This window comes from Juglans regia, chromosome 12 (genome assembly GCF_001411555.2).
Source record: "Juglans regia cultivar Chandler chromosome 12, Walnut 2.0, whole genome shotgun sequence".
Classification (NCBI taxonomy): domain Eukaryota; kingdom Viridiplantae; phylum Streptophyta; class Magnoliopsida; order Fagales; family Juglandaceae; genus Juglans; species Juglans regia.
The window spans coordinates 21,284,607-21,300,297 of NC_049912.1; the positions used below are offsets into that span (position 1 = coordinate 21,284,607).

The following is a 15,691-nucleotide window of genomic DNA, read 5'->3' on the forward strand; positions in this document are numbered from 1 at the left end:
TCGGCCCGTGATGATGGGACTCCCTGAATTTATGATAATGGTCCGGAACCTATAGAGTTTAGACATGACGGTTAGGTTTTCGAATTTTTTAGACAATTTTGAGATTTTAATATTTTGAATAGTTTTTAAGATCTATTGTTTGTTGGGGTTTTTATGAGAGAAAACAGCAAATTTTGAATTAAAAAAAAAAAAAACCACAAAAGAAATTCAGAGTAAGGTAAGTCTAAATACTCGTGGAGAGTTGTTCTAACAAAATAAAATATTTACATCAGTTACGGGCATTCTCCCAATGCAATAATCAAAGCAGCATTAGCTAAATCAGGCATACCAGAGCTTTTAAGCTCGGAAACAATAGCTTCAGTCCTTGAAATCTCAGGTATAGATATGGATAATATCATTGCCTGTGACAAATATTGCCTACAAGAGTAACTAAGAGCATGCAGTATCCTCAGCACAAGTGAGAGATTCCCCTGCGTGAGGACTCGAGAATCACGCCGACCTTTGAGAGATTAGTCAGAAGACCAGTAGTGTCTTCCCTTGGAGCTGCCTTAAGCAACAATACTATACATTCAGAAGCTATATCTGCAACATTTGTTTCATGGTATCCACTTAGTTCCAGCAAGACACCAACATTGCTACCAAAGTCCATTATGTCTCTTATGGATTGCTGCTGATCAATTGCACCTTTTGTCTCAGCATAACCATCACTTGAAAGATCTGGTTCTTTAGAGTAGTAGAACCCTTTTCTACTGCTGATGGAAAGCAGAAGAAAAGCCCTACACAGGCCAAAAGTTGGTTCCAGAAAATCTTCCATATTTTTTGCACATACAAATTCCAAGAGGTTTCCAATCCTCCTGACTACTTTTAATTGAGAAAGTAACTTGGATTCCATTTCAGGAGCAGATGTGAGAGCCAGACACAACTTAACAGTGTTCACATTTGCAAAGGAGATATCACCGAGCAAAAAATGAAAGCATTGCGAGATTGTCTTTTCGTGCAGAATGTCTGAAATTTTAATGTAGTTGAACTCAATGAACATCACAAGAAGCTTCTGCGCATACATTGGAATGGGATCTTCATCTTCAATCAAGGTGGGGTAGAGAGGGAGGAAATGTGCATTAGATATGGACATCAAATCCTTTGATCTTTGCTCATCGTCAAATGGTTCATTCAAAAAGATGACCATGACATCAAACAAAAGTTTCAGGCGCCAGCCATATCCAACGTTATTTCCCCATACCAAGACAAAGTATTCAAGCATCTAGCCATTTGCACATTTTCCAAGTTTTCAGACATCGGCTATTGAGAGATCTAGCCAGCTGTACATATTATAACATTGGTACTTCTGTAAATATTGTAGTCGAACATAGAGAGAGAGAATGAATTCGTATTTTCATTACATTCAACATCCTATACATACTACATACAAATGACCATAAACTATACTAATTACAAACATGTCTTCTAACAAATATTAACAGATATGCAGCTCAATTGAACTGAGCAATGAGGCTATGTTGTCAAAACATTAAAAATAGACATAATAAAAAAGATAAAAATCACAAATTATTGGCTGCACCCACATACCTGAAATGGGGTCTCCACAAGTCTACTTAAATTTGCCAACTGCTGCAGCAGCTGATGGTCCGCCACTTTGTGCTTAAAAGACGAGCTCCCAAGTAGATGAGGATCAATAGGAAACATATGAACATTAGTCTTTGGAGCAGCTCGACTGCTAAATAAATGCATCTAAACACTGACGCACAAACATATGAACATATGCCCATGGCGCCTTCCACCCATCATTTGCTGAATATCTCCAGTTATGGTATCCAGTAAACCTGGTATAGTGGCTGCCACAACATTAATAAATGCATCTAAACACTGACGCACAAAGTTTCCCTTCTCTTTTGCTAGCCTGTCGACAGCAGAAAGTAACTTAGCATTACACAGGAAATGTGGCAGCCATCTTGTAACTCCCCAATGGAAGGCCCAAACCACATGGCCTATACTCTAAAAGGACTAGTCAATGATACAATTGGAGCTCCATTGGAACCTTATAAAGAGCAAGAACTTCTTATTCCCAAGTAATGTGGGATCCCATACACCACCTACCATTCTTACAGAGGAAAGCCACAAATACAAGTGTCTTTCCTTTCAAAACTTCACTTCCCTGCTCAATGAGAGACACAAGGCCTGGAACAAGGTTCCTATCTTCCACAAGAGGTAGAAGATACCGGCCAATATTAGTGTCCATATGGCTTCCCAGCATGGCCATGTTTAAAAGGTTTAAGCTGATTTGCTGCTCACGTGGACTGCCCTTAAGAAGGCCAGACACGATGTCCTTAAAGGATGGTCTCTCTATAACTAACTGAATGTTAGGAGGATTGAAATGAACCAAGCGGACCAAACATGATCCTGCTGACAGTCTAATGCTCTCCTGTTTCCCTGCAGCCCGATATATATAGCTCAGATTACTGATCACATCTTGGCTGGTGAAACGAGCTGCCCATTGCCCTCCCTGACTGGAAATGTTCTCGATTGTCCTCAATGCATACAGTTGAGTCACATCATCCTCACCTTTTCGTAAAATTAATGACACCAATGAAATCGATGAATTCAAAACCTGCTCAAAGGGATGTGAAATACCTATAATGAGATGATGTGGAAGATGATGTAGAAGAGTATAGTAAGAGTGCACCAAGGACTCGATGCAATCCTATATAATAAATGTTCTATGAGTAAATTAGTTGTGGATCATTAGCTAATATTTTAATAATTTTTTACTTGAAGAATGGAAAATTTGAATTAACCCAGCTAGTCGCCCAAACATGAAGGTTAGGAAGAAAGTAGAAAGCTAACCTGCCAGCCAGATGTAGACTTGGTGTCCTTCGATGGAGATTCTGGTGGATTGTTATATCTAGAATAATCATTTTGTGTTGATATATAGATCAGCAACTCACCTAAAACAGCCATAGAAAGCTTCCTCACTTTTTCCTGCTTGTCTCTAAGGCCATCAGCAAGCGAACCTAAAATTCCAAAGTTCGCCAAATCATCTTCAATAAAAGTTGAATGCTGTATCAGCAAGCCTATTAGTGAAGCAAGTTGAACACGCAAAGCAGAAGCCTTGGACTGTCGGAGCATTTTAACAAAAGGAGCATTATTGGCCCATCATCTTGGCCGCATCAGCATTATTGCTCAACGTCTCGACAAATCTAATGACATTTTGCTTCTCCCCAACACTAGTGTTCCCGCTAACAATGGCTATAATCCTGTTGTTCAGGGCATTCACCTTTTCTTTAGGCATCCTTGCAAAATCAGATGCTTGAAGGGCCTCAAAGGGAAGTGAAGGAATCACCTCTGTTAGTTTATTATCTTTTCTGCTTGGCATTACTGGTCTAACTGAGAGATCAGAAGGATGCCAAAGAACCTGGGAAATATTATTAGATGCTTTTGTAGAAACAGAGTCAGGGACTGAACCTGACCCTTCCCCAACTCTCTGAAGTTTAAGTTGAGGACTGACACTGGGAGGAGGAACAGCCTCTTCAATATGCACTGTAGATGAGTCCCGATCCGGTGTTTCTGGCTCATCTGCAGCAAACGTATTAACAGCAGATGGAGAATCAAACAGGGGTGTTTTATTCTCAATCTCCTCCACTTTTCCCTGATAGTGATCTTGACTTGAAAACTTGTCCCCAGGTGTACAAGAAGTACTATCAGATTCATCTTGTGCCTCATCTTCAGTGTTCTCATTAAAATCAAGTTCCATGTCAGTGTTCTCAATTTTGATTTCTGTGTCATTCTCAGAGCTATTAGGCAAGGGCCTTCTATAATTTTCCTTTTCATTCTCCCTCTGTAAGTTTGACTTTGCAATTCTTGAAAGTCTTAAAAGATTCAAGCCTCTAGTAGTCTTAGGAGGATCTTTCTGCTTCTCATCAACTACTCTGCCAGAAACCTTGATTTGAGTTCTGCCTCCACTTGACATACCCTTGACTGGTGTCTCACACCCTCTTGATTCCAAAATGGAATTATTATCCTGCTTCAGAGCCCCTTTCACATCTTTTACATGATGCTTAGAAGGGATTTTGTTTTGAAGAGATTTATCACCATTAGGTTCTAAAAGACATGGTTTGGTAGATAGTTCTATCATATTGTCAAAAGCAAGCTGAGGAGGTAGAGGCACTGGAGTAATTTTAGTTCTCCAAAAAGCATGTCCACAAAGCTTGGTCCATTGAATTCTTTCAGCTGGATCTTTTACAAGCAAAGAATTGAGTAGATTGACAAAAGAATGGCTTGGATTACCAGGGAGAGGCGGAGTTGGGTCTGAGAGGATGGATTTTACTAGTTGAGTAAATTCCTTTTCCACAAAGGGAGGCCTTCCTGTGTAACACTCATATAGTACACAACCAAGGGCCCAGAAATCAGATGCATAAGAATGGACACCCTCATCATCTCAAACAGCTCAGGAGTCATGTAGAATGGTGTTCCGCATTTTGCTTGGGGCAGCTAAACAAGTACATAAAAGTAAAACTGCATTAGTAACTCGTGTTTAAGGGGGGAAAAGTAAATGAACAACTTCAAAAAGTGATTAACAAATCCATTCAACCAAAATATGTATAAGATCAATCACTGGAATGTTTGGAATAAACATACCGAGGACGAAGGAGTTTTTTATATATCACTCAATTTTCTAGCCAACCCGAAATCACACAGCTGCATTGCATAAGGATAAAATAGGAAATATTCATTTCATAGATCATAACTAATTGCAATAGTCTATCGATACATGGGAAAAAATGCAATAGCACCTTTGTACGTCCATTTTCATCCAATAGGATGTTTGACGGCTTCAAATCACAATAAATAATTCCCTTGGAATGTAAAAACCTAACAGATATCATTTACAGATCATTATTCAATAATTCAGCAAGTACTATCTTTACCAAGGAAAAGGAAAATCAAGGCTAATGAGCATACTCAGCATACTGCAAGGCTTTGACAAGGTCGCGGGCAAGATCATGAATTGAATCTTCAGGTAGTTGACTATCCTGCAGCTCAGTCACAATAGTGATGTAATTCTACGCACAATTCAGATAATACATTTCCTGGTTGCTTATTCTTAATTCCATGTTACCATATTAATCCATTACTATGAAATTTATCAAACGGCAGTATGAAATGGTACGTATATAATTGAAATCCAAGTCTTTTTGCCAAGGCATAACTTTCAATTTCTCATACTTTACAACCAGAGAGTAACGATATATGGCCTCTGAATTAACTTGAAGGTGGTAAAGTCAAATAAAGACCAAGAGGCAGTCACACGGTGCAACATTAAGCACTTCAAGTTGTTGAGGTTGAAAAGGTTTTCAGTGAAAAAAGATATATATCAACACCCAATGTCCTACTGATTTGTAAAGCACAAAAAGTGGTAAGCAGCCTCATTTGCAGTCTTTCTGACAAATATCTAATATTTTTTTAAGATAATATTTAGGTAACGAATATTGTCTGATTGCAAAGTAATTAATATAACAAGGATAACTACCAAAGGAGCTGATATAACACTACAATACAAAAATTTGCATCCGATACGCACCCACAAGGATAACGTAGACACTTGTAATTATACTGGTTAAGCTTGTTAGGTTACAACAAATATGTCCAAAATCTGCGTCCATATTTTTAGTACTGTTCACTCGGTTCCAGACTGGGTACCTGGGTATACCCAGCTCGGAACCTTGGTTCAAACTCGGGCCAGGTTTCAGTCTGGATTATCCCTGTTATGACCCGGGTCGAAACCCAGAAATCTGGATTCAGGACTGTACTCTTTTTTTTCTTTTTTCTTTTTACAAAAATTCAACTTAGTTGGTATTACAAAATTCAAATTTTGCTTTCAAATTAGAAATGTATCTTATCATAAATAAGATACATTTCTAAATTAGAGAAATGGGTGAAAATTTTGTAGTTTTATGGACTAAATTAGTTGTTCCTTTCTATAGAAGAATTTTTTCCAGAGAAGCAAACAACACGATCGAGTAGAAAAACAAATAGTTAGAGCATGATAATCCATTTACAGGGACCCAAATAATTGCAATTTCCTAAAAAATTGAAAATTTGTGGTCCATTGATTCAATGGACTCATTAAAGATTTATTGACATCTTGTTAATTAATTAATACTCTATAGTTAACGTGCCAGGTTTGAATAGAGATTCTTCTTCTTCTTCTTTTAACGTAAGGCTTAAAGTCAGACATGACATGAGGTATGGCAAAAATCTCATTCAAATAATTATTATCTATATTTTTCTCATCCTAAGAACGCTTGAAAATATATCAAATTTAGAACTTTTATTGCAATAAAGTGTTATTTATAGTTTTTCATGTATATTCCTTGTATAACCTTTCGCTTATTTGTTGATAATGAGATCATCTGAATTTAATTTAAAATCAATAGGATCAAAACATTCAAACACACAGAGAGAACCCAGGTACCAGGTTTTTCTATGCAGGTACCGGGCCCGAAAAAAACCGGCCCAGATGAACAGACCTACATATTTTTATCACTTAAATATGTAAATTGTTATTCTCAATTGCTGTATCTGCATTTGGCTGACATCCAAGGTCGTGTCCTTGTACAGACTGCCCTATTTAAACAGTTGTAACAGTTGGATCATCCACAATTTTATCAATAAAATTAGACCATAAAACTTCCAAGTTCGTTCCTGCTCAGAAAATGTACCCAACATGTTCGTCAAAGAAATGCATTACCTGCCGTAATAAGGCCATCAGATCTCCTCCAACACAGTACTCCAAAACCAACCACAAGCGAGTAGAAGCTTCGTACCGCGGGTATCAAGATTAAAGGATGCAACTGAGCATATAGTGCCCACGGTTCCACCTGATAGAAATACAGCAATTACATGAGTCCATTCTGTTATGCATTCTGTTATGCGCTATTAATTATTTCTTATTTGTTATTGTTATTTCATTCTATTTTTAGTAGTCTATAAATAGCAGTACACTGCCAATACAGCAACATGGATTCCAATACAATTATTCATTCCTTCTTGGATTTCCGTAGTCTTCTTCTTTTCTCCATCTTTTGCTTCTGCATTTTTGTGCTCTCCGCACTGCTGTTAACATGGTATCATGAGCCATGACAGAAACACCTCCAACCAAAGATAATAATATGTTCTCCAATCCAGAAAATAACCCACACCACCCAGCCAGTCCTTTTTATATCCAACCCGGTGAAGGAGCTTCTTCTCCATTAGTTCCTGATCTTCTAACCACTGAAAACTATGTCACCTGGGCAAGGACCATGCGCCGAGCCTTGAATATCAAAAACAAATTAGGATTCATTGATGGTAAGATTCTTAAACCATCCACTGATTCTGATCCTCTATATACTGCTTGGGAACGTTGCAATGATATGGTGATAGCTTGGATTCAACACTCCGTTGGCTTTGAACATCGAGCAAGCATTGCTCATGCAAACACTGCTGCAGCTGTTTGGAATGATCTCCGTGAGCGATTTTCAATTCAAAATGCTCCACGGATTTTTCAGCTTACTAAATCGATCTCAGCACTTACTCAAGATGAGGAATCGATTAGTCAATATTATAACAAACTCAAAGGTCTCTGGGATGAGTTAGAAATATATGAGCCTATGCCATCCTGTACGTGTGGAGCAGTGAAGACTTTGCTGGACTACACTCACCGAAGCAAAGTTATGCAGTTTCTCAATGGACTGCATGAGTCATTCGATGCCATTCGTGCTCAAATATTACTCCATGATCCTCTCCCAGCATTAAATCGCGTTTTGTCTCTTATACAACAAGAGGAAAGGAGGCGCCAACTTAATTCACCTCCTGCACCTATTGCAATGGCAGCAAGAGGACCTGACCAACGCAACCATTCCTCTTCACGTAAAGCTGGACTGTTTTGTACTCATTGCAACATCCAAGGACACTCGTTGGAACGGTGCTTCAAAGCAAATCCTAATCTCCCTGTGTGTTCTCACTGTCGCATACCAGGACATACCAGAGAAAAATGCTACAAGCTACATGGATTTCCTCCAGGTTACAAAAATAATTCCAAGATTAAGTCACATGCTAATCAATCTTCACTTGAACAGGAACAAATTGGCAATGGCTCACCAATTACTCAAGAGCAGTACACTCGTCTCCTTGCCTTACTCCAATCTCCTCAACTCTCAGTTCCTACATCTGCTGCAAATCACACTTGTTCAGATTCATCTTCTTCTAGAACTTCTCCCCTTTCTGTTACTACTTGTTATAATTCCACAAACACATCACACACCATCACAAAACCCACTCACTCGTGGATCATAGATACTGGAGCTACAGATCACATGATCTGTACTCCTAGTCTTTTTACTCATAATATCACCCTCATCTCACACACAATCAAGTTACCAAACAGCACCACAACACCTGCCACACACATTGGTGACATTCACCTTTCTGATCAACTTATTCTCAAACACGTGCTTTATGTACCTGCCTTCTCACTCAACTTACTCTCTGCCAAATCTTTATCAGTTCATTCCAATCGTTGTCTCATTTTTTCTTCTAACTCTTGCTACATTCAGGACCTTTCCTCTTGGAAGACGATTGGCATGGGGACACTACATAATGGACTCTATCATCTTCAAAATATCAAACCAGATCCCACGGCTTTACACTCTTTTTTTTCCATTTTCTGTTCAAGCTATGTTAACACTGCAAATGCTTCAAAATTTGATGAATTCACACTATGGCATTACAGACTTGGACATAGTTCCATGACACAGCATGTGTTGAATGATATTCAAAAGTCAGATTCCAAGTCCACAATTCCGTCTATCATTCCTTGTGAAATTTGTCCACTCGCAAAGCAACGTCAACTACCTTTTCCTCAATCCCACACCACGGCTTCAAGTCCATTTGAATTAATTTATGTTGATATTTGGGGTCCTAATCCAATCCAAGCATACAATAATGTCAAATATTTTCTTACAATAGTGGACCAATTTACTAGATGCACCTGGATATATTTACTCCAAAATAAATCTGAGGCTCGTACATCCATTCAAAACTTCTTTTCTCTTGTGACTACCCAATTCAATACATAGATCAAAACCATAAGATCTGATAATGGTGCCTAGTTCAATATGCCCTCATTCTATGCTTCCAAAGGAACATTGCATCAACTCACTTGTGTGGCCACTCCCCAACAAAATGCTCTTGTTGAACGCAAACATCAACACATTAAACATTGCAAGAGCTTTGAAATTTCAGTCAGGCCTACCTATAAAATACTGGACCGAATTCATCAACACTGCTGTCTACTTAATCAATCGCACTCCCTCTCCAAATCTTCAAGGAAAGTCTCCCTTTGAAGTGCTCTATAACAAGAAACCATCGTATTTTCACCTCAAAACATTTGGATGTTTCTGTTTTGCTTCAACATTGACACATGGACATTCCAAGTTCGATGCTCGGGCCAGAAAATGCTTGTTTATTGGTTATCCCTATGGAGTTAAGGGATACAAACTCCTTGACATCACCACAAACCAAATGTTTCTTTCCCGCAACGTCATATTTCATGAAGATATCTTTCCTCTAAAACAAACCAACAATGAATCCCAAGAATTACAAGTCTCACCTCCTACTCCTTCACCTACGGCATTTTTTGACACCAACCATCAAACACCTCCTGTGCAGCTCAACTCCACACCTCTCATTCACAACCATCAAACACCTCCCATGCAACTCAGTCCTACACCCCTCACTCACCACCAAAATATTCGTAACACCTCTCCGATTCACCCATCCACACCAATTCCTGATATCTCTCATCAAGCGCCTTCTCTACTCCCACTTGATAATCAAAACCTTGCATCAAATGAATTACCCTTGCGTCGATCCATCAGAACTCGAACTGTCCCCAATTACCTCAAAGAGTTCCATTGCAATGCATTATCTCCATCTCTGTCCTATTCTGGGTTGGAAGCTACTGAATCAAGCAAAAGCACAGGTACGAACATTCTGTTTCCTCTCTCTTCTATGTTATCTTACGACTCTTTATCACCATCATTCAAAGCTTTTACAGCTTCTATTTCCATTCACACCGAACCAACATCGCACATCCAAGCTCTTAAAGATCCCATTTGGTGTAAGGCAATGGATCAAGAGCTCACTGCTCTAGAGCTAAATGAAACATGGTCCATTGTTGATTTACCCCCAGACAAGAAGCCGATTGATTGCAGGTGGGTGTACCGATACAAATTCAAAGCTGACGGCTCCATTAAACGTGCAAAAGCAAGATTAGTCGCAAAGGGCTTCACTCAGCGTGAAGGAGTTGATTTTCATGATACTTTCTCACCGGTTGCTAAGATGGTATCCATCCAAACTCTTCTTGCTGTGGCTGCCATAAAGGGATGGGACTTACAGCAATTGGACGTGAACAACGCGTTTTTATATGGAGAGCTTGATGAAGAACTGTATATGCGGCCTCCACCTGGTCTTGCTTTGCCCCATGCAAACAAAGTGTGCAAATTACACAAGAGTATTTATGGTCTGCGGCAGGCATCTCGTCAGTGGAACACAAAACTTTCATCCACCCTTGCAGAATTTGGTTTCATGCAGTCTTAGTCTGACTACAGTCTATTCATCAAACACACGGTCTCATCCTTTACAGCTTTGTTGATCTACGTTGACGACATTATTCTAATGAGTTCAGACCATAAATCAGCTAATGAAGTCAAGCACTTCTTGTCCACCAAATTCAAAATAAAAGATCTGGGTGCACTCAAATTTTTTCTCGGCATGGAGATTGCTAGATCACGGGCTGGAATTAAGATTTGCCAACGCAAATACACTTTGGATATATTATCCGAAACAGGTATGCTTGCTGCCAAGCCTTCACCTATACCAATGGAACCAAATATCAAGCTTCAAAAGGAAGAAGGAGCAGTCTTTCATGATCCAACTCTATATAGGAAACTAGTTGGTAAGTTACTCTATCTGACTAATACGCGACCAGACATCAATTACAGCGTAAACCTTCTAAGTCAGTTCATGGAAGCCCCACGGATACCACACTATGATGCTCTCCTTAAAGTTATTCGGTATCTCAAAAATGCACCAGGCCAAGGACTTTTTTTTTCCACCAATTCGCCATTGACACTTACAGCTTACTCAGATGCCAATTGGGCCAACTGTCTCGATACTCGGCGATCAACTACTGGTTTTTGCGTATTTCTTGGTCAATCTCTTATCGCCTGGAAATCAAAAAAACAGAACACAATTTCCCGATCCTCGGCTGAATCAGAGTATAGAGCCATGGCTGCTGTTGTTTGTGAGCTCACATGGCTTCGATACTTTCTCAATGACCTCTGCATTCCAATTCATGATCCAGCTACTCTATATTGTGATAACTTGGATGCATTACACATAGCTGCTAACCCCGTATTCCATGAGCGCACCAAGCACATCGAACTAGATTGTCATCTAGTTCGCGATAAAATTTCAGCTGGCCAAATAATTACTACACACGTCCCTTCTTCTGATCAATTAGCTGATCTTCTTACCAAACCAGTGCACTCTCCAGCGCTTACTAGATGTTTGTCCAAGATGGGAGTTTTGAACATCTACTCTCCATCTTGCGGGGGGCTATCAAGATTAAAGGATGCAACTAAGCATATAGTGCCCACGGTTCCACCTAATAGAAATACAGCAATTACATGAGTCCATTCTGTTATGCATTCTGTTATGCGCTATTAATTATTTCTCATTTGTTATTGTTATTTCATTCTATTTTTAGTAGTCTATAAATAGCAGTACACTGCCAATACAGCAACATGGATTCCAATACAATTATTCATTCCTTCTTGGATTTCCGTAGTCTTCTTCTTTTCTCCATCTTTTGCTTCTGCATTTTTGTGCTCTCCGCACTGCTGTTAACAGCGGGCCCAGGCGGTTGGATAATTCATATTTCAATTCCAAAAAGAAGAACAAAACTGAAATTTAAGAAGGCAATCATCTAGTCCAAGTGGCTGATACATTATATGTTTCCATGTTCAAACAAGTCTTACCAGGAATAAAACTTGAGCACATTTGGTGATCCATAGAGTGGAGAATCCTAACCTGCATTCCGTGCCACATGAAAAGGGGAAAAAAAAAAATATGGACGGCACTCTGAATAATTAACCCAAACAAACACCCCCAATTAAACTTATTTAAAATATAGCATTATTCGCTATTTTTGTCGTGATAGTTAGTAATGATTTGCGAGTCAAATAGGCCCATAGGAAACTCGAAGTTCAAAGTTCTTAAAGCTAAAATGAAGACCGAGGTAACTTGAATCCGCAAGAGCCTATATGAAAAGATTTCAAAACTAGTACAATAAAGCATCCAACTATCACCACACAACATTGACCTATTTGAAGGCACTTGCTACATTTATGTATTTCTGTTATATCAGCAAAGTCAAACAAACCGTGGAATAAAGTAACCCGCAACAGAAACACATATCGTTTGGAAAAGAACGAAACGACGAGAATTTCCTTGGCTGACTTACTTCTTGAAGAACCTTGGTCTTCTGCGACTTATCAATGCTCTTAGTACTCAATGGTCCGCTTCTTCCTCCCTTTGTACACGGTCTACGAGTAAAAACAAATGCGAAATTCGCTTCTTATTTAAGTAAATTGAACTATCGAAATTGAAAATCTCATCAGTTGATGGAAAGTAAACCAAATTGAGTCTGTTCTAAGATTTGAAACACGGAACTAATTCGAGCAAAGTTACCGAGTATTTGTCGTGGCCAATGTCATGGTATACGTGGAAGTGGTTCATTGTGGCGGGAAGGCTTCACTGGGGACCTGGGGTTTCGATTTGGGGGAAAGTTTGAGAGAGGAGAGTGGAAGAGAGATCGAAGAGAGGGAGAGACGGAGTTTGAAAAAATGGAGAGTGCGAAAGGCTTTGGATATGACCTTAATACGGCTTTACCGATCGGTCAAAATTCAAATGCGATGCGAGTGTGTGTGAAAGCGACTGTGTGACTGAGCGGGAATACTTAAACGAATGATTTAAATCTGAAAAAATTTCTTGATTACTTTCATTTCTTTTGCTTTGTAATGTCACAATGTTATACTTATTTGTTGTTGGGCGTAAAATGTAACTAGCCATATATATAATAAGAGTTCAGGGTTGTACAGATGAGGTGAAATGAGTTGAGATTAAAGTTAAAAAATTAAATAAAATATTAGTTTTATTTTAGAATTTGAAAAAATTGAATTGTTAATTTTATTTTGTGTGATAATTTAAAAAAATTATAATAATTATATGAAATGAATTGAGATTACTATTTGTGGGTGATGAAGATATCTCAACTCTCCTGAGATTGTCTTGTACGGTTAGGAGTACCTTTCCATCCAAATAAGTTTGAAGTAGTTTTCAAACTACTCTTGCCATTGTGTTTCATTATGAGCCGAGAGTCAGTGTCGGGTGGCTATGCTAGTGTGCGATGGAAAGGTAGAGGGAGGTTCATGGTGGCTGAGTCTGTGAGAGGTGGTTGCTGGTGTGAGGTGGTGGAGGTGCGATGGCTAGGGGTGTAACCGGTCTGGTCCGGTTTGGTTTTGGATAAAATCTAGGACCAAACCGGTATGTACCGGTTTTGTATTTTTCAAAACCGATTACGCACCAGTTACCCTCCTAAACCGATACTTTCGGTTTTACCGGTTTCCGGTCCGGTCCGGTCCGGTTTTCCGGTTTTTTTAAAATGTAAATTTCATAATTTTTTATTAAAAATTTGTTTATAAAAAAAAAAATTAATTAAAAAAAATTTGTTTTATACTTTTATTAATATATTAGACTATATAATAGTATTAATATTAGACTATTGGTATAGTTATAAGTTATATATTAGTATTAGTTATAAACTTTTAGTGATTTAGTATTAACATTTTATGTAATAATTTATAAATTATAATAAGAATATATGAATATATATGTTATATATAAAATTTCACATAAAAATTTATAATTATACATTATATATAAACCTTATATATATTAATATTTAATATATATAAAATATTTTGTATAAAACTTACATATAAAAATATTATTTTTTATTTTTTTTAATCAACCGGTCCGGTCTGGTCCAAAAAATTCCGGAACCGGAACCGGCCTGTTTTTATGTTTTGAAAACCGGTTCCGGACCGGACGGTTCAAAACTGGTAAAATCGGTCCGGTTCGGTCCGGTCCGGTCTGGTTTTCCGGTTTTTCGGTTTGAATTTACACCCCTAGCGGTGGCCTTAGTGGCCGCATACGGCAATGCAAGTGGAGAGAAATGGGTTTCACCGATTTCGATTGGGTTACCGCAGGGGAGAAAGAGTTGCGCGTAGGGGAAATCGATGGTGGTTGGCTTGGTTGCCGACGTAAGGCGGAGCTGCCGGTGGTGGTGGTGGTGAGGCTGGGTGGCCGCGTACGGCGGCACAAGTGGAGAGAAATTGGTGAAACCCATTTCGGTTGGGTTACCGCAGGGGAGAAAGTTGTGTGTGTGGGAGATCGGTAGTGGCTGGCTTAGTCGTCAGCATGAGGGGAGTCGCTGATGGTGGAGGTGAGGCTAGGCAGCGCCGGGATGGGCTAAAGGAGAATCGGGCCAGAGGAGAGAGAGAAAAAGTGATGAAAGAAAAAAAAATACTATAATATTTATCACTATTATATATAAATAAACAATTATATGATGGATAGTGAGGAAAAAAAATAACTATAATATTTATCATTATTGTATATAAATAAAATCATCATTTATTTATCATTAAAAAAAAAATCAATCATTGATGAGACTCACACATTTTTCAACTACTTATCCAAAAGTCATCAACTCAATATATTCATACATCCAAACAACTCAAAATACTCTCAATGAGACCCACAAACTCACTCTAATCTCTTCTCATAATTATTCACAAATATTCTTAGTATTTTTCAGGTATTCTCACTATCCAAACATACACGGTATGTTTGGTAATTGAGATGGGTTGATAACATCCTATCTCATTTCAAAATTTCTCATAATTTTATTCTCAAATATCACTCAAATATAAAACACTTATTAATTTTAAATTTTTAACATTTTTATATAATCATTACTTAATCATTACAATTTTTACAGGTTTTCAATCAAAATACAAAAAATAATACAAGTTTTTCAAATTTAAAAAAAAAAAATTATATTCAACAGTTTTTTAAGTTTATAATATTTTTTTTTCAACTTTTTATATCTTCTTTTTCAAAACTCAATAAAATATTTTATCTCGAATTATATCATTATTATTCACAAACTATATTTGCAGTTATAAAGTGTGCAAACGTCGCACTCCTTTTGAAAAAGAGCGTGATTTATTGTTAAAAAAATTAATCTTTCATGTGGATCTCATATTTACTCAATTTTTTAAAAATTAATCTTTCATGTGGATCTTATATTTACTCAATTTTTTTCAAAATGAGTGCAACGTTTACACACTCTATAACTACAAATATAATTTCTCAATGGGAAGAAAAAACATGAAAAATTGTCCACAAGTTAAACATATACTAAATTATTTATAAGTCTTGCTTTCCACGTTTTTAAGAATGGATTTTACGTTCATCATTTGGCTCGTTCAGATTTTGGTATTCA

The 15,691-nt window shown here is 38.0% G+C and overlaps 1 pseudogene; it reads right to left on the reverse strand.

The window, feature by feature from the left end:
* Window positions 1-223: 223 nt before the first annotated feature.
* On the reverse strand, window positions 224-12,950 carry LOC109005784 (annotated as a pseudogene).
* Window positions 12,951-15,691: the final 2,741 nt, after the last annotated feature.